At 43.2% G+C, this 25,225-nt stretch overlaps 7 non-coding genes and 2 pseudogenes across 7 annotated transcripts; all 9 read right to left on the bottom strand.

The window, feature by feature from the left end:
* Positions 1–1,621: 1,621 nt before the first annotated feature.
* LOC142187136 (U2 spliceosomal RNA) lies at positions 1,622–1,797 on the bottom strand (annotated as a pseudogene).
* Positions 1,798–7,828: 6,031 nt separating this feature from the next.
* On the bottom strand, positions 7,829–8,019 carry LOC142187195 (U2 spliceosomal RNA). Its single transcript, XR_012712536.1, has one exon. It is a non-coding gene; the product is annotated as a U2 spliceosomal RNA (small nuclear RNA).
* A 613-nt stretch (positions 8,020–8,632) lies between these two features.
* Positions 8,633–8,823, bottom strand: LOC142187194 (U2 spliceosomal RNA). The gene has a single exon (XR_012712535.1). It is a non-coding gene; the product is annotated as a U2 spliceosomal RNA (small nuclear RNA).
* A 613-nt stretch (positions 8,824–9,436) lies between these two features.
* LOC142187193 (U2 spliceosomal RNA) lies at positions 9,437–9,627 on the bottom strand. The gene has a single exon (XR_012712534.1). It is a non-coding gene; the product is annotated as a U2 spliceosomal RNA (small nuclear RNA).
* Positions 9,628–10,240: 613 nt separating this feature from the next.
* LOC142187191 (U2 spliceosomal RNA) lies at positions 10,241–10,431 on the bottom strand. The gene has a single exon (XR_012712533.1). It is a non-coding gene; the product is annotated as a U2 spliceosomal RNA (small nuclear RNA).
* A 613-nt stretch (positions 10,432–11,044) lies between these two features.
* LOC142187190 (U2 spliceosomal RNA) lies at positions 11,045–11,235 on the bottom strand. Its single transcript, XR_012712532.1, has one exon. It is a non-coding gene; the product is annotated as a U2 spliceosomal RNA (small nuclear RNA).
* Positions 11,236–11,848: 613 nt separating this feature from the next.
* On the bottom strand, positions 11,849–12,041 carry LOC142187123 (U2 spliceosomal RNA). Its single transcript, XR_012712488.1, has one exon. It is a non-coding gene; the product is annotated as a U2 spliceosomal RNA (small nuclear RNA).
* A 6,101-nt stretch (positions 12,042–18,142) lies between these two features.
* Positions 18,143–18,313, bottom strand: LOC142187147 (U2 spliceosomal RNA; annotated as a pseudogene).
* A 6,015-nt stretch (positions 18,314–24,328) lies between these two features.
* Positions 24,329–24,526, bottom strand: LOC142187146 (U2 spliceosomal RNA). The gene has a single exon (XR_012712500.1). It is a non-coding gene; the product is annotated as a U2 spliceosomal RNA (small nuclear RNA).
* Positions 24,527–25,225: the final 699 nt, after the last annotated feature.

Here is a 25,225-nt window from a genome sequence, read left to right as displayed (position 1 = left end):
TTTCCGGCTTCCCTTACAGGACAGTCACGATATAAATGAGTGGTTAAAAAGCAATAACTACATCTTTTGCCCATAGTGCACTCATCTTGCTCATGATCCTGACTTCCGCATTTTCTGCACTTACTGTGGCAAAATTCTTTGTAATGTCCATAGTGCCTACAAATGCGGCAATAGGGAGGCATGCCTGTGTAGAAAAAGTCCCCCACAAAGTCCCCAAACTTGAATCTGGCTGGGGGGATTTCAAAACCAGCTGGGTGTAGTATATTTCTCCTGCAGGCTACTTGGAACCTCCATTTAGAGGTCCAGACACCCTCGTCATTCAAGATCCGGTTTAAAAACTTCACTTTGGGGAAAAATTTTTCTAAATAAGTTGTAATTTCCAGTTGTCTGGCTAAAGGACAGTACATCTTTACAACAATGTTTTTGACCAATTCTAGCTCATGTCCAAAAATAACCATATGTGCCAGTCTTGGATCATCATCTGCAACAACAAGCAGCTTAGAGAGGACAGATCTATGAATACCTTCTCCTGTAAAGGTTACATCGTAGATGCCAGATTTCGGATAATCTTGAATCGCCAAAATTTCATGCTTCATCACGTTGAACACGTCTTTTAGGATCGTCTGCACCAAGATCTTCATGGTGAAGGAGGGTCTCCGCACTTCCGCCACGCAGAATCGTACTGTATTCGCCACCCGGGCAAAAGCCGGGATCTTATCCGGACCCAGTTCCTGATCCATCGTATTGGCAGTAGCGATCTGTATCTAGGGACACAAATCGATCACGCTTCCTCCTGTCAGGCTGCCGCCCTCCAGGAGTCGATCGCGACTCGTTATTGGGGGCTAAGCCCCCCTCCAATAGCAGCAAGCAGGGCCCACAAGATTCACAAGAAATTAGAACCTGTGGGACACCTGCAAGGCCGAAGGGGGGGTACCCCAATACCTCACTTGGTACGACTAGACAAGTTAGACCTGCACTTGGTCGTAGCCATAAGGCCGAGAAGCGATGGCAAGCGCTCGGCACCTGTTCTGGCGCCCTTCCGTGTTCACTGTGCACCGCTCAAGGTGTGCACCATGCTGCTGCAGCCCTATTTTGTTTTTTTTTTTGTTTTTTTTTCCTTTCCCTTAATGAAGTAGAAATCAATTAGCTTGTGCAGGTTTTCCCTACCTGCCACCAAAAGTGAAAAAAAAGAAAAGAAAAACTTTTGTGCAAGGCAAAGTGACATGTGCAAATGTTATCTTGTGACGCCAGCGGATTTTGCCGAATTTTGCGAATCTGCATAAACCACTCCCACCGTTTGACCACACCCATTCAAGTGTCCGGTCAAGTGCAAGTTCAGAAATAAATTTATGCCCAAAAATTTTAAAAGAATTCAATGCATTTAAAATTGAATAAAATGGCAGCAAATCAGACACTTTGCAGCAGTAATGTCATTTGCAATCAATCAATCAATCAATCAATCAATCAAAAGAAAATAATTAATGAAGTACCTTTCAGGTAGAGTCAGTCACAGCATCAGGCCACGTCCAACTGTCAATTTTCTCTTTGCTAGCTTGCCAGGTGCAGCAATCTTCTCTGTTGGTCGGTCAGTCCTCTGTCTCTTTCTTTCAACTGAATTGGAAAGGGGTGCACCGATCCTGGAAGTAATGCAATACCAGGTCAATGCGTGGAGTGGACAGAGCAAGCTCCGATTCCAGCTCCCTGTTCTAAAAATCCATTTAATATATGGTCCCCAGATAGGGGACGTATCAGATATTAAACTGATAAGAACAGATACGGTTTAACAATCAACTTTATTGATAAACTTCACATACAGTTTAAACCGTGATTATTTACAAAAGTATAAACCATTGAATTTTTCAAAAGAAAGAATAACACAATTACATAATACAGGGGTAAGCACATAACATATATCAAGAAAAATTCCAGAAGGAAGGCCTCCATCTAGATGCGGCCTCCCTCTGGCCCAACTGCTTAGCATCTCTTAAATAATATACGTATGCTTCACTTAAAGCCAACTTGTAACAGTTTTCAGGATCAATTACCTCACGTTTAAACATTAAAATATTTCTGGTTTTCCACAATGCATTCTTAAAACAATTTATAAAAGACCAACAAATTCTTTGCTTAATAACATCAGGGCATATAAAGGAACCATAAAATACATAGGTATGATTAAAATCTTTGAGACCACATACCTCTTTAAAAAGGGGGCCCGCCCACCTCCACACCTCCTGGGCAAACCCACAGTTCCATATGGCATGCAGTACTGTCTCTCTGTTGCTACACCTTACACAGCTGGCCGATGCCACCAGGCCCCTCCTGTGCTGAAAATCTCTTGTGGGCAGGCACTGGTGTATAATCGACCAGGCCAGGTCCCTGTGGCTGTTCGCCAGGAACTTACCAAAAACGTTCCTCCACACCACTAGAGACCTGGTTCCGGTAAACCCACCAACTCTTTCAGTTATTTCCCCGACTCTGCAAAACGCTGTTAATTTCCTTTGGTCTTTTAAAATGTTTGGGTCAGTTTCCTGGAGTTTAAAAAGCCTTATTGTTCTTTCTAAAATCACATAATGTTTAGGTGGACATAGTAAAACCGGGGACCCCAAGGGAACCCTAAACCATCTTTTAAAAACCATGCCACACGTATATTTAAGAAAAGAACTAAAAGCACTCCCCATAGAAAAACATTTAAAACAGAAACTAAAATATTTTATGTAGAAAAATTTAAAAAAGTCGGGAATATCTCTACCCCCGTTCTCCTTCTTTTTATACATAATTTCCCTTTTCAGTTTCTCCATCCTTGACCCCCATAGGAAGTGGAAACATATTTTAGTCATCTTTTTTATATATAAAATCGAGGGGGGGAAAACCATTGCAACATATAAAAACATAGGGATTATGACAGATTTTATTATTAAAATTTTTCCCTCCATTGTGAGGTTTCTTAGTTTCCAGATTGAGAATTTTTTCTCAGCTCTGGAGATCACGGCGTCCCAACTTAAAACCCCATTATTGACGTAATTAAAAATAATTCCTAAAATTTTTATATGGTTCTGTTGCATCACTATTCCTGGGACCTCCGAAGAATCCCAGGGACCAAAATAAAAACAATCACACTTCTCTATGTTCAATTTAAAACCAGATCCAGAGCAAAAAATCTGTGTATTAGTTAACGCTCTCCTCAGTGATGGTGACCCGGTACACGTGATGGTCACGTCATCCATGTATCCGAGGATTTTAACATCATTACCTCTTCCACCAGGGATAGGTACTCCACGTATTAATTTATCTTTTCTAAGGAGTGCCAGCAGGGGCTCTATGGCGCAAATAAATAAGAAAGGCGATAGCGGACAACCTTGCTTTACGCCAGATAATAAAGGAACCCCCCTGGTTAAAAACCCATTCACTGAAATTTTGCTAAAACAAGACTGGTATAATAATTTAATTTTAGACAATATAAAACTAGGAATATTCATAAGGGATAAAACACTAAAAAGATACTCATGTGATACCCGGTCAAAGGCCTTTTCGAAATCAAGCGACATAATTGCCAGGCCCTGACCCCTTTCCTTCTGGTACCACATGAGATCTCTTAAAAGGTTTAAAGATTCCGTGATGCTCCTACCTGGAACACCACATGTTTGGCTCGGGTGGATTAACTTATCAGTAAAAGGTTTTAAACGTAATGCTAAAAACTTTGCTAAAATCTTGTAATCAACATTTAAAAGCGTGATCGGGCGCCAGTTTTTTAAAAGACCCCTCTCACCCTTTTTTTTAAAAAGCAAAGATACCATGCCCTCCCTCCATGAGGGGGGTAAAATTTCTACGTTTAAAACCTCGTTAAAAATTAACAACAGATCGTCTTTTAAAATGTCCCAGAATTGGATATAAAATTCTACAGGGATACCGTCAGTCCCTGGGACCTTCCCTGTTGCGAAGCTTTGGATTACCTGCAACAGCTCACCCTGTGTTAATTTTTCTGTCAACTTGTCATGATCGTGTCTGTCTAGCTTGCGTGTAATAAAACCACCCATAAAATCCTTGCTGGAGCTATCGATAACTTTAAAACCAAATAAATCTTTATAAAAGTTAAAAGCTACGTCTAGCATCTCAGCTATAGAATCTTTCCCTTCTAAGCTAGTTATAATATCTTTTTTGTCGTTTGCCTTTTTAAAAAAGTACCGGGAACATTTCTCCCCCTCCTCCAAATCCCTCACACGGGCATTAAAAATTATTTGTTTACCTCGATCTTCTATCACCCGGTCAATCTCTGCTCTTAGACAGAGTATGTCCCCTTTAACCTCTACACCAATTTCTTTAAGTTTTAGTAAAACTTGTAACCTTTTATTAAGCACATAAAAGCTATTTTTCCTCTCGTGGGCTTTTTTCTTTCCCACCATTGAGAAGAAAGCACGTATTTTAATTTTAATCTGCTCCCACCAATCTAACATATTCCCATAGGAGTTTTGCTGGCCCTGCCAATGCCTGTATGTTTGTAAGAAGGCTTCTCTTACCCCAAGATCCTGTAGGAGGGAGGTATTAAGTCTCCAAGGACCCTTCTGCACCTTTTGTTCTCCCTCCAACTCAAGGGTAGCAGCTAGTAACATATGATCTGAAAATAAATTACTGTGAAGAGAAAAGGATACAGGCAATACATTTCTTGAAGCAAAAATAAAATCAATTCTAGACGAAATTCCCCTGCTGGTCCAAGTATGCCCAGAGTCATTTGGAAATAATTTACGCCAGCAATCTATCAGTTTAAAGTCTGATATAAAATTTGCTAAGACTCCTGAGGAACGATCTCTAGTATTAACCCCTCCTCCACCCCTATGCTCCCCCATAGATACACAATTGAAATCTCCCCCTATAATAAGAGGGGAGGAAGCATTACAGAAGAGAGGCAATAACGATAACAGCTCCACACGTTCCTGCTTGTTGGGGGAACAATAAATATTTACAATTTGCACTTGTATACCCTTAAACACAGCATTGACGAGCAACATCCTTCCCGGCACGATTTCCTCAATCGCCGAAATGTCCACATGACCTCCCTTACTCAGAATTGCGACGCCGGAGGACTTAGAGTCGTTGCCCCCGGACCAGGCAGAGGAGCCATGCTTCCAGGATCTCGCCAGGTATGTATAGTCCATGCTGTTTTGGATGTTACACTCTTGCAAAAAACAAAAGTCAAATGAATAGTTCTCCAAATAATCAAATAAAGTGGCCCTCCTGACAGGGCCCTTTAAAGATCTCACATTAAGTGAGATAATTTTGATTGGGATCCCCATCAGACTTCAGAATCCGAAAACTCCGAGATGTACTGGGATCCTCCGCTAACTTCTCCAGGCGGCTGGACGGGATCAATCCTAGGAACCTCCACATCCGAACCCGACTGGGATGGTGTTTTAGATGCACGCCGGACGAAGAGTTTTGGGGGACGATGACTCTGCCCTTCCTCGTCTGTATCTGTGACTTCAGACGGTCCTCGGCCTCTTTTAGATGTTTGCGTTGAGTCCATCCCTTCCTCCAACGTTGTCCCAGGACCAGGAATACTCCCGACAGATGTCACTTGGGTCTCCGGCACGATAACAGGACCAGACCCTCCACCGGCAGTGCATTGTTTCTTATCAGACGGACGCTCCGCGAGATCCCCCTTCTGGGGGGGCTCCCCGGACGCGCCCTCTGTTTTAGTGCTCTTAGCTCCCACTCCCTTGGCAGGGGAGGGGCTACTTTGCAAGTCAGCTTTTTTTTTTACAATCGACTCAGGGGGCTTAGCCCCGCTACCCATAACTGAGGGTGTTTTGAACGTACCGCCTTTCGCGGTTGCGGATTTTTCTGCATTAGCGGGTTTGGCAGTACTGGCCGCATTAGCGGTTTTAGGGGTCGTGGCATCCGCCGGACCAGCAGTTTTGGGGGTCTGGTGTTGGCTCCCCGCAGCCGCACTACCTCCTCCGCTCTGAGTGGATGTCGGGCCACCTGCGCCAGATGCACCCTCACCACTAGCATTAGCTGCTTTAGATTTCCCGTGCCGGCTTTTACACTCTGTGAACTTGTGCCCACTCTCCCCACACAAGTTACACCGCCAGGCGTTCTTACATTCTGGGGACTCGTGTCCGGTGCCCCCACACTTATTACACACTTTTTCAGTGCAGGTTTCTCTTAAGTGGCCGTATCTTTTACACTTACGGCAGAAGAGGATGTCCATCCCATTAAAATAAAGGGATCCTCTTTCTCGCCCGAGGTAAAACAATTGGGGTGGATGCCAATATCCTCCCGTTCCCCCCCCTGAGACAGGGGCGGAACGGAACTTAACATCAAAGCGGTATTTCCCGGACCATGCATCCACCCCGGTAACGTTAGCCACCGTCATCGGACCCGCCACCTCGCAACAGTAGATCCGGAGGAAGGTGGCAATATCCTCCACAGGTACGAAGGGGCTATACATGTTGATTATAACTTGGGCTTTACCGTGATCGCCCAAGAATTTGAAGGCAAAGCCTTTTAGGATCTCGTCATCCTCTTTAGCCTCCTCCAATTCTTTCCATACAGTGTCGTATGTGCACTTTTGATTAAAGGAGACAATACCACCGTCCTTAGTGCTTTTTAAGCACAATATCTCCTCTTTACGCACTCGGAGTCTGGTTAGCAGTATTTTCTCGTATATATACCGCAGATCTTTCGCAACCAACGCCTTGTCCGTAACAACGATTCGTATGGACTGTTTCAGGGGAGTCTCCCCATGATCCTGGATAATGAAAGGCATGTCTCAGCTTGGATCTTTCCTTCCGTTTAAGAGAAGGTGATATGGTCTCTGGCCACCAAAGGACAGGGGGTAACCTTCCGGCCACCCCAATCCCCAGACCCCGGACCTATCCCGAAGGGAAGCTGATGCCTACCTTGTCCGCTGCACAGTCCGTCACAAAGAGTCTTGTCCGCCACAAAAAAATATCAAGCAGAACCGCAAGATATCTTGTATTCGCTCGGATGTTCGCTCAGGTTAACACCCGGTCCGGCCGAAGCCTTCCCTAGTGCGATCGCTCTCGATTGCTTGGGGGACTAAGCCGCCAGCCCAATAGCAGCATAGGTTAGGCCTAGGTTATTCACCCAGGCTTCCCCTAAGGCCGAGTGGCGGGTACCCCTTCGCAAACCTTTAGACACCAAATACAATCCTAAGACTGCACTTGATCGTAAGCCATAAGGCCGAGAAGCGATGGCAAGCGCTCGGCACCTGTTCTGGCGCCCTTCCGTGTTCACTGTGCACCGCTCAAGGTGTGCACCATGCTGCTGCAGCCCTATTTTGTTTTTTTTTTTGTTTTTTTTTCCTTTCCCTTAATGAAGTAGAAATCAATTAGCTTGTGCAGGTTTTCCCTACCTGCCACCAAAAGTGAAAAAAAAGAAAAGAAAAACTTTTGTGCAAGGCAAAGTGACATGTGCAAATGTTATCTTGTGACGCCAGCGGATTTTGCCGAATTTTGCGAATCTGCATAAACCACTCCCACCGTTTGACCACACCCATTCAAGTGTCCGGTCAAGTGCAAGTTCAGAAATAAATTTATGCCCAAAAATTTTAAAAGAATTCAATGCATTTAAAATTGAATAAAATGGCAGCAAATCAGACACTTTGCAGCAGTAATGTCATTTGCAATCAATCAATCAATCAATCAATCAATCAAAGAAAATAATTAATGAAGTACCTTTCAGGTAGAGTCAGTCACAGCATCAGGCCACGTCCAACTGTCAATTTTCTCTTTGCTAGCTTGCCAGGTGCAGCAATCTTCTCTGTTGGTCGGTCAGTCCTCTGTCTCTTTCTTTCAACTGAATTGGAAAGGGGTGCACCGATCCTGGAAGTAATGCAATACCAGGTCAATGCGTGGAGTGGACAGAGCAAGCTCCGATTCCAGCTCCCTGTTCTAAAAATCCATTTAATATATGGTCCCCAGATAGGGGACGTATCAGATATTAAACTGATAAGAACAGATACTACACTTGATCTTAGCCAGAAGGCCGAGAAGCGATGGCAAGCGCTCGGCACCTGTTCTGGCGCCCTTCCGTGTTCACTGTGCACCGCTCAAGGTGTGCACCATGCTGCTGCAGCCCTATTTTGTTTTTTTTTTTGTTTTTTTTTCCTTTCCCTTAATGAAGTAGAAATCAATTAGCTTGTGCAGGTTTTCCCTACCTGCCACCAAAAGTGAAAAAAAAGAAAAGAAAAACTTTTGTGCAAGGCAAAGTGACATGTGCAAATGTTATCTTGTGACGCCAGCGGATTTTGCCGAATTTTGCGAATCTGCATAAACCACTCCCACCGTTTGACCACACCCATTCAAGTGTCCGGTCAAGTGCAAGTTCAGAAATAAATTTATGCCCAAAAATTTTAAAAGAATTCAATGCATTTAAAATTGAATAAAATGGCAGCAAATCAGACACTTTGCAGCAGTAATGTCATTTGCAATCAATCAATCAATCAATCAATCAATCAAAGAAAATAATTAATGAAGTACCTTTCAGGTAGAGTCAGTCACAGCATCAGGCCACGTCCAACTGTCAATTTTCTCTTTGCTAGCTTGCCAGGTGCAGCAATCTTCTCTGTTGGTCGGTCAGTCCTCTGTCTCTTTCTTTCAACTGAATTGGAAAGGGGTGCACCGATCCTGGAAGTAATGCAATACCAGGTCAATGCGTGGAGTGGACAGAGCAAGCTCCGATTCCAGCTCCCTGTTCTAAAAATCCATTTAATATATGGTCCCCAGATAGGGGACGTATCAGATATTAAACTGATAAGAACAGATACTACACTTGATCTTAGCCAGAAGGCCGAGAAGCGATGGCAAGCGCTCGGCACCTGTTCTGGCGCCCTTCCGTGTTCACTGTGCACCGCTCAAGGTGTGCACCATGCTGCTGCAGCCCTATTTTGTTTTTTTTTTTGTTTTTTTTTCCTTTCCCTTAATGAAGTAGAAATCAATTAGCTTGTGCAGGTTTTCCCTACCTGCCACCAAAAGTGAAAAAAAAGAAAAGAAAAACTTTTGTGCAAGGCAAAGTGACATGTGCAAATGTTATCTTGTGACGCCAGCGGATTTTGCCGAATTTTGCGAATCTGCATAAACCACTCCCACCGTTTGACCACACCCATTCAAGTGTCCGGTCAAGTGCAAGTTCAGAAATAAATTTATGCCCAAAAATTTTAAAAGAATTCAATGCATTTAAAATTGAATAAAATGGCAGCAAATCAGACACTTTGCAGCAGTAATGTCATTTGCAATCAATCAATCAATCAATCAATCAATCAAAGAAAATAATTAATGAAGTACCTTTCAGGTAGAGTCAGTCACAGCATCAGGCCACGTCCAACTGTCAATTTTCTCTTTGCTAGCTTGCCAGGTGCAGCAATCTTCTCTGTTGGTCGGTCAGTCCTCTGTCTCTTTCTTTCAACTGAATTGGAAAGGGGTGCACCGATCCTGGAAGTAATGCAATACCAGGTCAATGCGTGGAGTGGACAGAGCAAGCTCCGATTCCAGCTCCCTGTTCTAAAAATCCATTTAATATATGGTCCCCAGATAGGGGACGTATCAGATATTAAACTGATAAGAACAGATACTACACTTGATCTTAGCCAGAAGGCCGAGAAGCGATGGCAAGCGCTCGGCACCTGTTCTGGCGCCCTTCCGTGTTCACTGTGCACCGCTCAAGGTGTGCACCATGCTGCTGCAGCCCTATTTTGTTTTTTTTTTTGTTTTTTTTTCCTTTCCCTTAATGAAGTAGAAATCAATTAGCTTGTGCAGGTTTTCCCTACCTGCCACCAAAAGTGAAAAAAAAGAAAAGAAAAACTTTTGTGCAAGGCAAAGTGACATGTGCAAATGTTATCTTGTGACGCCAGCGGATTTTGCCGAATTTTGCGAATCTGCATAAACCACTCCCACCGTTTGACCACACCCATTCAAGTGTCCGGTCAAGTGCAAGTTCAGAAATAAATTTATGCCCAAAAATTTTAAAAGAATTCAATGCATTTAAAATTGAATAAAATGGCAGCAAATCAGACACTTTGCAGCAGTAATGTCATTTGCAATCAATCAATCAATCAATCAATCAATCAAAGAAAATAATTAATGAAGTACCTTTCAGGTAGAGTCAGTCACAGCATCAGGCCACGTCCAACTGTCAATTTTCTCTTTGCTAGCTTGCCAGGTGCAGCAATCTTCTCTGTTGGTCGGTCAGTCCTCTGTCTCTTTCTTTCAACTGAATTGGAAAGGGGTGCACCGATCCTGGAAGTAATGCAATACCAGGTCAATGCGTGGAGTGGACAGAGCAAGCTCCGATTCCAGCTCCCTGTTCTAAAAATCCATTTAATATATGGTCCCCAGATAGGGGACGTATCAGATATTAAACTGATAAGAACAGATACTACACTTGATCTTAGCCAGAAGGCCGAGAAGCGATGGCAAGCGCTCGGCACCTGTTCTGGCGCCCTTCCGTGTTCACTGTGCACCGCTCAAGGTGTGCACCATGCTGCTGCAGCCCTATTTTGTTTTTTTTTTTGTTTTTTTTTCCTTTCCCTTAATGAAGTAGAAATCAATTAGCTTGTGCAGGTTTTCCCTACCTGCCACCAAAAGTGAAAAAAAAGAAAAGAAAAACTTTTGTGCAAGGCAAAGTGACATGTGCAAATGTTATCTTGTGACGCCAGCGGATTTTGCCGAATTTTGCGAATCTGCATAAACCACTCCCACCGTTTGACCACACCCATTCAAGTGTCCGGTCAAGTGCAAGTTCAGAAATAAATTTATGCCCAAAAATTTTAAAAGAATTCAATGCATTTAAAATTGAATAAAATGGCAGCAAATCAGACACTTTGCAGCAGTAATGTCATTTGCAATCAATCAATCAATCAATCAATCAATCAAAGAAAATAATTAATGAAGTACCTTTCAGGTAGAGTCAGTCACAGCATCAGGCCACGTCCAACTGTCAATTTTCTCTTTGCTAGCTTGCCAGGTGCAGCAATCTTCTCTGTTGGTCGGTCAGTCCTCTGTCTCTTTCTTTCAACTGAATTGGAAAGGGGTGCACCGATCCTGGAAGTAATGCAATACCAGGTCAATGCGTGGAGTGGACAGAGCAAGCTCCGATTCCAGCTCCCTGTTCTAAAAATCCATTTAATATATGGTCCCCAGATAGGGGACGTATCAGATATTAAACTGATAAGAACAGATACTACACTTGATCTTAGCCAGAAGGCCGAGAAGCGATGGCAAGCGCTCGGCACCTGTTCTGGCGCCCTTCCGTGTTCACTGTGCACCGCTCAAGGTGTGCACCATGCTGCTGCAGCCCTATTTTGTTTTTTTTTTTGTTTTTTTTTCCTTTCCCTTAATGAAGTAGAAATCAATTAGCTTGTGCAGGTTTTCCCTACCTGCCACCAAAAGTGAAAAAAAAGAAAAGAAAAACTTTTGTGCAAGGCAAAGTGACATGTGCAAATGTTATCTTGTGACGCCAGCGGATTTTGCCGAATTTTGCGAATCTGCATAAACCACTCCCACCGTTTGACCACACCCATTCAAGTGTCCGGTCAAGTGCAAGTTCAGAAATAAATTTATGCCCAAAAATTTTAAAAGAATTCAATGCATTTAAAATTGAATAAAATGGCAGCAAATCAGACACTTTGCAGCAGTAATGTCATTTGCAATCAATCAATCAATCAATCAATCAATCAAAGAAAATAATTAATGAAGTACCTTTCAGGTAGAGTCAGTCACAGCATCAGGCCACGTCCAACTGTCAATTTTCTCTTTGCTAGCTTGCCAGGTGCAGCAATCTTCTCTGTTGGTCGGTCAGTCCTCTGTCTCTTTCTTTCAACTGAATTGGAAAGGGGTGCACCGATCCTGGAAGTAATGCAATACCAGGTCAATGCGTGGAGTGGACAGAGCAAGCTCCGATTCCAGCTCCCTGTTCTAAAAATCCATTTAATATATGGTCCCCAGATAGGGGACGTATCAGATATTAAACTGATAAGAACAGATTTTTTTTTTGATTTACTAGCCACTAAGGGCCATTTTTATTAAGCAAGAAAGTCAAGTAACATACATTTTTATGATTATTCATGTATACAAATAATCACATAATTTAGCATAAAATAACATAAATATACAAGTTTACACGTCTCAGTCACAGAAATGCATAAAATATCATATCACAGTTCATTAAAAGATTCCGACTCGGTACATAAGTTGGACACATGGTGACGTCAAGTAGCTGTTCTCCACTCCTCATAATGCCATAATTTTATTGCAGGAGCGTTCTGTTTTTTGTCTAAAACATAATATAAATACATTCCACTAAAACACAGATTTAAAACGTCGCGTGTAGTTAAAAGTTCATGTTTAAAGACTAAAATGTTTCTCGCCGCCCAGAGTGCGCCCTTTGCTGTGTTGATGGCCTTCCACGCCGTCGCCTGATGTCTTTGGGAGGGGCATCTGAATAGTCCATATAAAATAGTTTCAGGGGTTAAAATCTGGAGGTCCGCCATCTTCTTTAAAAGTGGAAAAAACAGCTTCCAGAAATCTTGCGCGAAACTGCAGTCCCAAAGGAGGTGTTGTATTGTTTCATCTCTCCTACATCCAGTCCTGGGACAGACGGCGGACCTCGCATAGCCCCTCCGGTATTGGAACGCCCGGCATGGAAGGCACATCTGGGCGCAACTCCAGGCGAGGTCTCTCTGTGGGTTAAAAAGATAAGAAGCGTTAATTAAAATCCACGCGGTTTTGCTCTTTTGCTCACTGAGGTTACCAATCTTACACACGACCTCTTTGCTTTTAAAATCTGCGATTAACTTTTTGCTATTCTTAAGAAGTTCAACACTCTTACTTTTTAAGTCATATAAAAACACAATTTTTTCTATTATCACATAGTGCGGGACTAATTTAAAAGAGTAAGGGGCTGTTAAAACGATATCGAACCACTTAAATCTCCGCATAAAAAAACCTAGATAATAACGAGTAAAATATGACCAATGGTTGTTTTTAAAAAGAGTGTTAAAAACGTAGCAAAAATATTTTAATAAAAGGAATCTGCTAAAATCGGGAAAATCCCTCCCCCCGTTCTTTTTGGACTTCATTACTTCACTTCGTTTTAATTTCTCCATAGGGGAGTTCCAAAAGAACGTGTAACAGTTTTTCGTGATTTTTTTAAGCATATTTGTGGGGGGAGGGAACACCATGCTTAAATAGAGTAAAATCGGTAAAATAATCATCTTTAAAACCAGCACTTTACCCTCCATGGACAGATTCCTCAATTTCCAGAGACACAGCTTAGCATTTACCTTGTCCGCCACCATGTTCCAACTTGTCACGCCATTATTAGACTCGCTGAAAGAAATGCCTAAAATGGTTATTGACTCTAAAACTGGGACGGGTACATCTTTAAAATCCATTCCTCTCCCAATTTCTAAAACAGAGCTCTTGTTAAAATTAACCTTAAAACCAGAGGCACAGCAATAAAACTCGATTTGTCTTAATGTTTTTAAAAGCGAAGGGGTGTCCCTGCATAAAATCGCGACATCGTCCATGTACCCCACTGCTTTAGCCTCGACCCCCGCCCCCCCTGGGAGGGGGACGCCATGGATCTGCTTGTCTTTGCGTATTACACTTAAAAGAGGCTCTAACGCACAAATAAAAAGCAGTGGGGACAAGGGACACCCCTGTTTTACCCCTGATTCTAAAAAAAATTCCTCTGTTTTAAAACCATTGATTAAAACTTGGCTAGTACAACAGTCATAAAAAGCCCGTAGCGATAATAAAAAACCTTCAGGTATGCCCATCTTCTCTAAAACCTTAAACAAATAAAAATGCGACACTCTGTCGAAGGCTTTTTCAAAGTCTATGGAAAGTATTGCCAAATGACCTCTGCGGCTCTTAGTATCCTCTATCACGTCCTTTATTAAATTAAGGTTCTCCCAGATGTTGCGCCCCGGGATTGCACATACCTGGTTTCCGTGAATTATTTTAGCGGCGATGTTTTTGAGGCGGGTAGCACACAGCTTAGCCATGATTTTATAATCCGTGTTTAGGAGTGTGATTGGCCTCCAATTTTTTAAATCACTTTTTTCTCCTTTTTTATATATCAAAGTTACCACACCTCTTTTCCAGGACCCCGGGATCTGCTTGGATCTAAAAACCTCTAAAAACAAAGTAAAAAGGTCATCCTTTAAAACTTCATAAAACTTTACATAAAATTCGACAGGCATACCATCCAGTCCGGGCACCTTCCCCGTCTTAAAGCTTTTAATAGCGTCTAAAATTTCCCTCTCATTGGGCTCTCGGGATAAAAAGTTTTGTGAGACAGGGTCTAAAACTGCTGTAATTTCTTTCAGCGAGTCATCTAAAAAAGACTGATCCACGGGCTTAGCACTAAAAAGGTTAGAATAAAAACCATGTACCTTTTTTAAAATATTTTGGATATTAGATTCACCATCAATTTCTGAGATGCACTCTTTTTTACCGTTTGCCTTTTTAAAAAAATATCTGGAACACGTTTCATTTTGTTCTATGTGCTTAATACGGGAGCGGAAGATAATCTCCTTCCCTTTCTTTTCCAGACATTTTCTAATTTCTTCCTTCAGAATTAAAATCTCGTGTTCCATATCAAGGCCATGGTTTTTAAAATAGTAAAAGGTCTGCAAGCGGGTGTTTAAATTGTCATAAAAAGCCCTGTTTTCCTTTGCGATCTTTTTTCCCCATTTGATAAAAAACTTACGAATTTTCTTTTTTGTGTCTTCCCACCAGGCTACGATGGAGGACTGGGGATTTCTTTGCCGCCTGCAGACCGCATAAAACCTTTTAAAATCTTCTGCCACCCGTGGATCGTCTAGCAGGGAAACATTCAATTTCCAAGACCTAAAACCTCTAAAATGATTATTATTAAGATTCACAGTAAAACATATCATTTTATGGTCAGAAAAAACATTGGCTAAAACCTCGCAACTAGATGGCAGTACGTCCTCAGAGCATAAAACAAAATCGATTCTAGAACTACAGGTTGCGTTGCTCCAGGTGGCGCCGGCTTCCTCCGGTATGCCCCTGTTACAAGTTTTGTACACGTCTGTTAAATTATTGTCAATGATTATGTTTTTGAGCATACCGGAGGTTTTATCGTAGTTGCGACTATTGCTGCTTGTCAGCCGGCGCTCACCCTTGAGGACGGTGTTAAAATCCCCGGCAAGGATGAGGGGTTCAGCAGAATTTATATGCAGTTGTAATACCTCCATCATCCTTGCCCTGTCGTCTCTGTTGGGGGAAGCATAAAAATTTAAAAACTGCCATCTAGTGCCGTCAATAAAAGCTTTAACCAATAAAATCCTACCAGGTAAAATTTCTTGGATAAAATCAATTTGAATGTTTCCCCTAAAAAGAATGGCGACCCCGGCGGATCCGGGCTCGTTAGACCCGGACCACGCAGACGAACCATAGATCCAGTCTCTTTCGTAGATTTCGTAGTTTGAACGGTGGGGGATGCTGCACTCCTGCAGGAAAAACACTGATGCCGATAAAAGTGAAAGATAATTCATTAAAGCCGCACGCCTCCTTCTGCTGCTGGCGCTCCTTATATTTAGTGTAATGCCCTTCAGGACTGCCATGAGGAGAGAAGGAGAGGTTATAGTTCACACGAAAAAAACAACGATACTTCATCCCAAGGAAGACTTCCTGGTTTCTGTATGCTAATCTTCTGACCCACCAGCCCGCCTCACTATCTGGCAATCTTCCCCACTCAGGTCAGACCTGGGGGAAAAGGAGAGGGAGCTAGCATCGTCAAAACCGCAGATAACCCCGCTACGGGATCTCGCGTCAATGTTTGGCCACAGGTCCACTAGGGCCTCCAGGGACTGGGCATTCAGATCCATTTCGTATGAGTCAGGTGGTCTACCCGGGGACCCCCCTTCCTCCCTCGGGCTTTCACCCGGCTGATCTACGGGAGGGGGGGGCTGCGCACATGGCGGTGTGTTTACCATTTCGTACGGGTCAGGGACAGCATCACCTGGGGCGGGCACACCAGTCTCACCCGACACGCCCACTCCCCTGGGCGACACCACCCCCTCATCCCCGTAATGGAACCTAGGATCTCTGAGAATGCCCATACCTATCCCTCTCTTTGACCCGGACTTGGACCCTGAGTCGGGCGCTGGCTGGCTTTCCGACCTCTTAGGCCCGCTGCCACTATGGGTCTTCCCAGCACCCTTAGTACCCTGCGAGGCAGACTTTTTGAGTTTTTTTGGCCCCAGGTCTACAGCTTCGCCCTCCTCAAATACAATCCTGGTCCCTACCCTCGGGGTATCTGCAATGACCATGCTCACCAACTCGGCAGACTCTGTTCCAGCAGTCTCCATTTGCTCCCCCCCCTGGCGGGCCGGTGGGGTCTCCGGGGGATCAGGCGGTACCTCTGGGGGGGCCGGGGGCACCTCTGGTTCTTCACCTGTGGTCTCCATTGGTGACTCTTCCTTCCTCTCCTCCTCCTTTTCCTCTCCCTCCGGGCCAGGCTCAGCTGACGTGTCATCTCCGGCACATTTGTTGTGGGGGCATTCCCTGTACAGGTGTCCCACCTGCTGGCAGAAATTGCAGCGCCTGTCGCTTTCACAGTTCTTCATCTGGTGGTCAGTGCCGCCGCAATTTCGACAGGTAACATTGCAGCTTTCTTTGGTGTGGCCGTACTTCCCACAGCTCCTGCAGAAGGGCTGCATCCCCTTATAAAAGAGGTCGCCATTCACCGTACCGAGTCGGAACCGGGCGGGTGGGAGTAGTGGTCGTCCATCCTCGCCCATCTTTAAATTGACTGAGAACCGCCACTTGACGCACCATATGCCGCATTCATTTTCGACGGATCCAAGGAATTCCACGTCTAGAAAAAAGAATTTAACAAACCTTATTACTACATCATCAGGCACTAATGGGGAGTACATTTTAAGAGTTAGTATGGTTCTCTCGCCATGGTGCAGTAGCACATCAACGCCCATATCAGCTAATTTCTGGCGGTGTAAACGGGCCATGCCTAAGGCAGTTTTGTAATATTCCGGGCCATTAAAAGTAATGTCATAGTCCCCTCTTTTCTGGTAGTCCTGCATGGCCAGGACATTACGCCTATGTACTTGGAGGACGCCCTCCAACACCTTTTCTACCACAAAAACAACTGGACGGCCTCCAGTCTCAGCTCCACTGAGGTGGATCCTCAGGGAATTTGGGATGCGGACATATTCAGGCACTTGTTTAAAAGGCCCGTCCATGTCCGCAACCGGTTACCGCAACCAACGCAACAAAATGTTTCTCTTTAGCCACTAAGGACTCAAAAGAGAGCTCACTGGGGGATCCCTCCTCGTTCCTCTCAGGACTAATCCTCCCCCCCTATAGCAGCAGGTGGGTGAAGTCCGGGCAATGAACCCGGACGATCCCACCAGGCCGAGGGGGAGGGTACCTAAGAGGGCCTGTCGCACTGACTTGGACCAAATAACTTGCCACTGAACAGACAAATCACTTGATCTTTGCCAGAAGGCCGAGAAGCGATGGCAAGCGCTCGGCACCTGTTCTGGCGCCCTTCCGTGTTCACTGTGCACCGCTCAAGGTGTGCACCATGCTGCTGCAGCCCTATTTTGTTTTTTTTTTTGTTTTTTTTTCCTTTCCCTTAATGAAGTAGAAATCAATTAGCTTGTGCAGGTTTTCCCTACCTGCCACCAAAAGTGAAAAAAAAGAAAAGAAAAACTTTTGTGCAAGGCAAAGTGACATGTGCAAATGTTATCTTGTGACGCCAGCGGATTTTGCCGAATTTTGCGAATCTGCATAAACCACTCCCACCGTTTGACCACACCCATTCAAGTGTCCGGTCAAGTGCAAGTTCAGAAATAAATTTATGCCCAAAAATTTTAAAAGAATTCAATGCATTTAAAATTGAATAAAATGGCAGCAAATCAGACACTTTGCAGCAGTAATGTCATTTGCAATCAATCAATCAATCAATCAATCAATCAAAGAAAATAATTAATGAAGTACCTTTCAGGTAGAGTCAGTCACAGCATCAGGCCACGTCCAACTGTCAATTTTCTCTTTGCTAGCTTGCCAGGTGCAGCAATCTTCTCTGTTGGTCGGTCAGTCCTCTGTCTCTTTCTTTCAACTGAATTGGAAAGGGGTGCACCGATCCTGGAAGTAATGCAATACCAGGTCAATGCGTGGAGTGGACAGAGCAAGCTCCGATTCCAGCTCCCTGTTCTAAAAATCCATTTAATATATGGTCCCCAGATAGGGGACGTATCAGATATTAAACTGATAAGAACAGATTTTTTTTTTTAAGTTGGTTTCCCCCAGAGGGGGAATCTTTTTATTGAATATTTTAAAAATTCCATTACAACATCTTTCAATAAATAAACACCAACTTTACACAGAATAAACATAGTTATATTAAAAGAAAGGATCTGATGGCGATAAAATCATATGATAGCACCCCATTCCCTTAAAAACCATTTGCGCAATAAGAGAGGCCGATATTTCTGATCTAAAAGATAATAGTTATACATCTCGCTAAAGGACAGTCTAAGAACATCCTCAATAGTTAAAAGTTCTTGTTTGTACACTAAAATGTTCCGCGCCGCCCACAAAGCAAATTTCACTGAGTTAAAAATCTTCCAGGCCATCATGCGATTTGTCCTGTTTGGGCACTCCAGACATCCGTAGATAACCATGTCCTTTGAAAGTCCAGTAATGGAGGTAATTTTGGTTAGAAGGGGCAGAATGCGAGTCCATAACATTGTAGCAAAGCAGCAGGTCCATAAAATATGTTCTGAGTCCTCTTGCCCTCCGCATCCTGCCCTGGGACATTCTGGAGATGTTGTAAGTCCTCTACGGTGCTGGAATGCCCGGCCCGGAAGACATCCGTGGGCGGCGCTCCATGCGATGTCTTTCTGTCGATTAGAAATAAAATTAGCACTTGTCATTTTCCATATTTTTAAACATTTTTCCTCTCTAAAATTTTTAACTGGGGCGCATAAAATTCGAGACTGTAAAACCTGTAAAACTTTCCTGCTATTCCTAAGATCATTTACGCTAAAACTTACTAGATTATAAGAGAGCACTATTTTATCTAAAATTTTGTACTGTTCAGGCTGATTAAAAGCATACGGTGCACTTAAAACCAGCTGACGCCACCCGTGCCTCCTCATAAAAAACCCCGTAAAATAACGTAAAAAGTATGCATGATAATGATCTTTAAAGGAAGAATTAAAAACATAGCAGAAATATTTTATATACAGAAAAGTTTTAAAATCTGGCACTCCTTTACCACCCTTTAGTTTGGGTTTTGTCACCACCTCACGGCTTAGTCTCTCCATTCTCGATCCCCAGAAGAAAATAAAAACCGCACGTATAATTTTCTGTAGTTTCTTTTCCGGGGGAGGAAACACCAAACTAAGATACAATAAAATAGGTAAAAGCACCATCTTAATAATTAAAACCTTTCCTTCCAATGATAAGTTTCTCAAATTCCACATACAAATCTTTTGATTTATTTTTTGCGCCACCCGATCCCAACTATAAAAGCCGTTATTAATTTCATCAAAGTAGACCCCTAAAATTCGTACCGGGCTCGACTCAGGGACAGGTACTTCATTTAAAACCATATTTCCGATATTTAAAACGCTGCATTTATTAAAATTGACTTTAAAACCTGACGCCTGGCAGAAGTATTCCGTCTGTCTTAAAGACCTTTGCAGCGAAGGGGTGTCCCTACATAAAATTGCCACATCGTCCATATAGCCTAGGACTTTGGCTTCCAATCCCCCCCCACCTGGCAGGGGGACTCCGCGCACCATTTTGTCTTTTCGCAACATGTTTAAAAGTGGCTCGATCGCACAAATAAATAATAACGGGGATAAGGGACACCCCTGTTTCACACCGGATTTTAAAAGTACGCCCTGAGTCTTAAAACCATTGACTAAAATTTTACTTGTACAGTCATGGTAAAATGCTCTCATTGAATTAATAAAAAACCTCGGCATGCCCATTCTCTCTAAAACTTTAAAAAGGTAAAAGTGAGATATTCTATCATAAGCCTTTTCAAAATCGAGAGATAAAACTGCTAGTGTATTTTTTCTGTCTTTTGTGTAACATATCACGTCTTTTAATAAATTTAAAGAATCCCACGAACTCCTCCCGGGGACCCCACATACCTGATTACTATGTATGACTTTTCCAATTACCGTTTTCAGCCTATTCGCACAGAGCTTTGCAAGAATTTTATAATCACAGTTCAGGAGCGTTATAGGACGCCAATTTTTGATTTCGTTCTTGTTTCCTTTTTTGAAGAGTAGCGACACTATCCCTTTCCTCCAGGACCCCGGGAGGATTTTCTGCGTAAAAACTTCAGAGAATAATTTAAACAGGTCATCCTTTAAAATTCCATAAAAAGTAACGTAAAATTCTATGGGCATGCCGTCTGAGCCCGGTACTTTCCCTTTTTTAAAACTTCGGATAGTATCTAAAATCTCACTTTCCACAATATCCTGTTTTAAAAAAGTTTTGGAGATAGGGTCTAAAAATAAATCAATTTCTTTTAAAGTATCTTCTAAAAAATTAAAATCCACCTGCTTTTCATTAAAAAGATCCACATAAAAATCGTATGTCTTTTGTAACATACCCTGGATCCCTGTTTCGCCCTCCAACTCCTCCATCTGTGAACGTTTATTATTGATTTTTTTAAAAAAATATCTAGAACAGGTTTCGTTTTCATCCAAGTGCTGTACCTTGGATCTAAAAATAATTTCCTTACCCTTTTTTTCTAGGCACTTTGCAATTTCTGCTTTCACCTCATATATTTCTTTATCTACACGGATTCCATGGTTTTTGAATTTAATAAGAGTCTGCAAACGGGTATTTAAAATTTTATAAAACTCACGTTTTTCTTTTGCCTTCCTTTTCCCCACCTGTACGAAAAAATTTTTTATCCGCACTTTCATTGATTCCCACCATTGGATTATGGAGCCTGTCACGGGTCTTCCCCGTCTGCACCTCTTATAAAAGACAATAAAATCAGATAAAACCTGTGGATCTGATAAAAGGGAAATGTTTAACTTCCATGTACCTTTAACAGTATTCATAGGACCTTCAGCTTTAATTTTAAAACATAAAACCTTATGATCCGATAAAACGTTATTAAAAGGCTGGCAATAAAATGGCTCTAGAGAATAAGAACAGAATATAAAATCAATGCGCGATTTGCAGTTAGAATTACCCCATGTCATACCGGCTTCCTCAGGTTCGTTGGGATTGCATTTTTTATAGACATCCTGTAAATTAAAATCAATAAGAACATTTTTTAAAAGCCCCGAGCTTTTATCATAATTCACTGAGGATGCCCTAGAGAGTCTACGTTCACCTTTTAAAATGCAATTAAAATCACCTGCTATAACTAAAGGAGCCGAATTATCAATAAATAACGGTAAAATTTCTAACATTTCTATCCTCTTTTTCCTATCCGTAGAACCATAAAAATTTAAAAACTGCCATTTTTGCCCATTAATACGTACTTTCACCAATAAAATTCTGCCAGGTAAAATTTCATTAATATCATCAATTAAAACATCCCCCTTAAAAAGAATCGCCACTCCACCTGAACTTGGTTCATTGGAACCTGACCACACAGAAGGTCCATACGTCCAATCCTTCTTGTATTTTTCGTAGTTCGCTTGGTGCGGTATACAGCACTCCTGTAGAAAGAAGACTGTGGCCAACAAAGTAGATAAAAAATCTAAAACCGTCACTCTTCGCCTCTTTGAGTGGATGCTCCTCACGTTAAAAGAGGCGCCTTGTAATTCAGCCATTATTTTTTATAAAAGAAGAATTTTTTCAAAGTAGAGTATCATCCTCAGGGTGCTTCAAAGGGATTCTTCACCCCCAGAGCCCCCCTCAATTTCCACTTCGCTCCACTCGGAGCGGACTGTCTCAAGCGTGCTCAGAGAGGAGACGGGGGACCCTGGCGAGGCGACATTCGCCCCCCTCTCCAGCAGACCCCCCACCAAACCAGAGGCACTGTATGGTTCAAGATAAATATTAGAACTATCGACGTTAATAAGGTTCCCTTCCGGGAGTAAAGCTGGGTCGGTTTCCGGAACAGTGAGTAGTTCGTCGTCGGGAGCGTCTCCCCCCGGCTCCAGGACTGGAGGGGGATGGAGGGCTTCCCTACCAACGATTTGGACCGCATCAGGGGGTTGCGCTGGGACTCGCTCCACATATGCAGAGGAGACACCCGGCTGTTCCCCAACTACTGCACCTGCATATGAAACGCCCACTTTTTTCCTTACGGAGCCACCTGGGTCCCCGCTCTGAGAACCTACCACTTTGGCAGAAACCTTTCTTGCAGGGGGGTCAGCCTCATCCGGAGTCTCCTCCTCAGAAGCTTCCCCCTCCTGCTGCTCACCACTTCTCCTCCTTTGCCTCTTTTTCTTTTTTTTTCGCTCTCGGGGTCCGCTGGTGTCCATACCGTCTGATTCACGGCTGGAGCCCTGCTCTCCACCCATCTCCTCCCTTACAGTCTGGGATCTGGTCACCTGCGCAGCACTATGACCTGGGAGCCCTGAGGGCCTTACCTCCTCACGCCGCACTTCACCCGGACCTTCAATCTCAGGCACTTGATCCTCCGGACGATCTCCAGGTTCCGGGATGTCACTCAGAAGACCTCTGCAGATCTCCTCGTTCTCCGCCACCTTTCCGGCTTCCCTTACAGGACAGTCACGATATAAATGAGTGGTTAAAAAGCAATAACTACATCTTTTGCCCATAGTGCACTCATCTTGCTCATGATCCTGACTTCCGCATTTTCTGCACTTACTGTGGCAAAATTCTTTGTAATGTCCATAGTGCCTACAAATGCGGCAATAGGGAGGCATGCCTGTGTAGAAAAAGTCCCCCACAAAGTCCCCAAACTTGAATCTGGCTGGGGGGATTTCAAAACCAGCTGGGTGTAGTATATTTCTCCTGCAGGCTACTTGGAACCTCCATTTAGAGGTCCAGACACCCTCGTCATTCAAGATCCGGTTTAAAAACTTCACTTTGGGGAAAAATTTTTCTAAATAAGTTGTAATTTCCAGTTGTCTGGCTAAAGGACAGTACATCTTTACAACAATGTTTTTGACCAATTCTAGCTCATGTCCAAAAATAACCATATGTGCCAGTCTTGGATCATCATCTGCAACAACAAGCAGCTTAGAGAGGACAGATCTATGAATACCTTCTCCTGTAAAGGTTACATCGTAGATGCCAGATTTCGGATAATCTTGAATCGCCAAAATTTCATGCTTCATCACGTTGAACACGTCTTTTAGGATCGTCTGCACCAAGATCTTCATGGTGAAGGAGGGTCTCCGCACTTCCGCCACGCAGAATCGTACTGTATTCGCCACCCGGGCAAAAGCCGGGATCTTATCCGGACCCAGTTCCTGATCCATCGTATTGGCAGTAGCGATCTGTATCTAGGGACACAAATCGATCACGCTTCCTCCTGTCAGGCTGCCGCCCTCCAGGAGTCGATCGCGACTCGTTATTGGGGGCTAAGCCCCCCTCCAATAGCAGCAAGCAGGGCCCACAAGATTCACAAGAAATTAGAACCTGTGGGACACCTGCAAGGCCGAAGGGGGGGTACCCCAATACCTCACTTGGTACGACTAGACAAGTTAGACCTGCACTTGGTCGTAGCCATAAGGCCGAGAAGCGATGGCAAGCGCTCGGCACCTGTTCTGGCGCCCTTCCGTGTTCACTGTGCACCGCTCAAGGTGTGCACCATGCTGCTGCAGCCCTATTTTGTTTTTTTTTTTGTTTTTTTTTCCTTTCCCTTAATGAAGTAGAAATCAATTAGCTTGTGCAGGTTTTCCCTACCTGCCACCAAAAGTGAAAAAAAAGAAAAGAAAAACTTTTGTGCAAGGCAAAGTGACATGTGCAAATGTTATCTTGTGACGCCAGCGGATTTTGCCGAATTTTGCGAATCTGCATAAACCACTCCCACCGTTTGACCACACCCATTCAAGTGTCCGGTCAAGTGCAAGTTCAGAAATAAATTTATGCCCAAAAATTTTAAAAGAATTCAATGCATTTAAAATTGAATAAAATGGCAGCAAATCAGACACTTTGCAGCAGTAATGTCATTTGCAATCAATCAATCAATCAATCAATCAAAGAAAATAATTAATGAAGTACCTTTCAGGTAGAGTCAGTCACAGCATCAGGCCACGTCCAACTGTCAATTTTCTCTTTGCTAGCTTGCCAGGTGCAGCAATCTTCTCTGTTGGTCGGTCAGTCCTCTGTCTCTTTCTTTCAACTGAATTGGAAAGGGGTGCACCGATCCTGGAAGTAATGCAATACCAGGTCAATGCGTGGAGTGGACAGAGCAAGCTCCGATTCCAGCTCCCTGTTCTAAAAATCCATTTAATATATGGTCCCCAGATAGGGGACGTATCAGATATTAAACTGATAAGAACAGATTTTTTTTTTTTTTTGATTTACTAGCCACTAAGGGCCATTTTTATTAAGCAAGAAAGTCAAGTAACATACATTTTTATGATTATTCATGTATACAAATAATCACATAATTTAGCATAAAATAACATAAATATACAAGTTTACACGTCTCAGTCACAGAAATGCATAAAATATCATATCACAGTTCATTAAAAGATTCCGACTCGGTACATAAGTTGGACACATGGTGACGTCAAGTAGCTGTTCTCCACTCCTCATAATGCCATAATTTTATTGCAGGAGCGTTCTGTTTTTTGTCTAAAACATAATATAAATACATTCCACTAAAACACAGATTTAAAACGTCGCGTGTAGTTAAAAGTTCATGTTTAAAGACTAAAATGTTTCTCGCCGCCCAGAGTGCGCCCTTTGCTGTGTTGATGGCCTTCCACGCCGTCGCCTGATGTCTTTGGGAGGGGCATCTGAATAGTCCATATAAAATAGTTTCAGGGGTTAAAATCTGGAGGTCCGCCATCTTCTTTAAAAGTGGAAAAAACAGCTTCCAGAAATCTTGCGCGAAACTGCAGTCCCAAAGGAGGTGTTGTATTGTTTCATCTCTCCTACATCCAGTCCTGGGACAGACGGCGGACCTCGCATAGCCCCTCCGGTATTGGAACGCCCGGCATGGAAGGCACATCTGGGCGCAACTCCAGGCGAGGTCTCTCTGTGGGTTAAAAAGATAAGAAGCGTTAATTAAAATCCACGCG

The sequence above is a fragment of the Leptodactylus fuscus genome, unplaced genomic scaffold, assembly GCF_031893055.1.
Source record: "Leptodactylus fuscus isolate aLepFus1 unplaced genomic scaffold, aLepFus1.hap2 HAP2_SCAFFOLD_134, whole genome shotgun sequence".
NCBI lineage: Eukaryota > Metazoa > Chordata > Amphibia > Anura > Leptodactylidae > Leptodactylus > Leptodactylus fuscus.
This window is presented reverse-complemented; position numbering and strand designations above follow the sequence as displayed.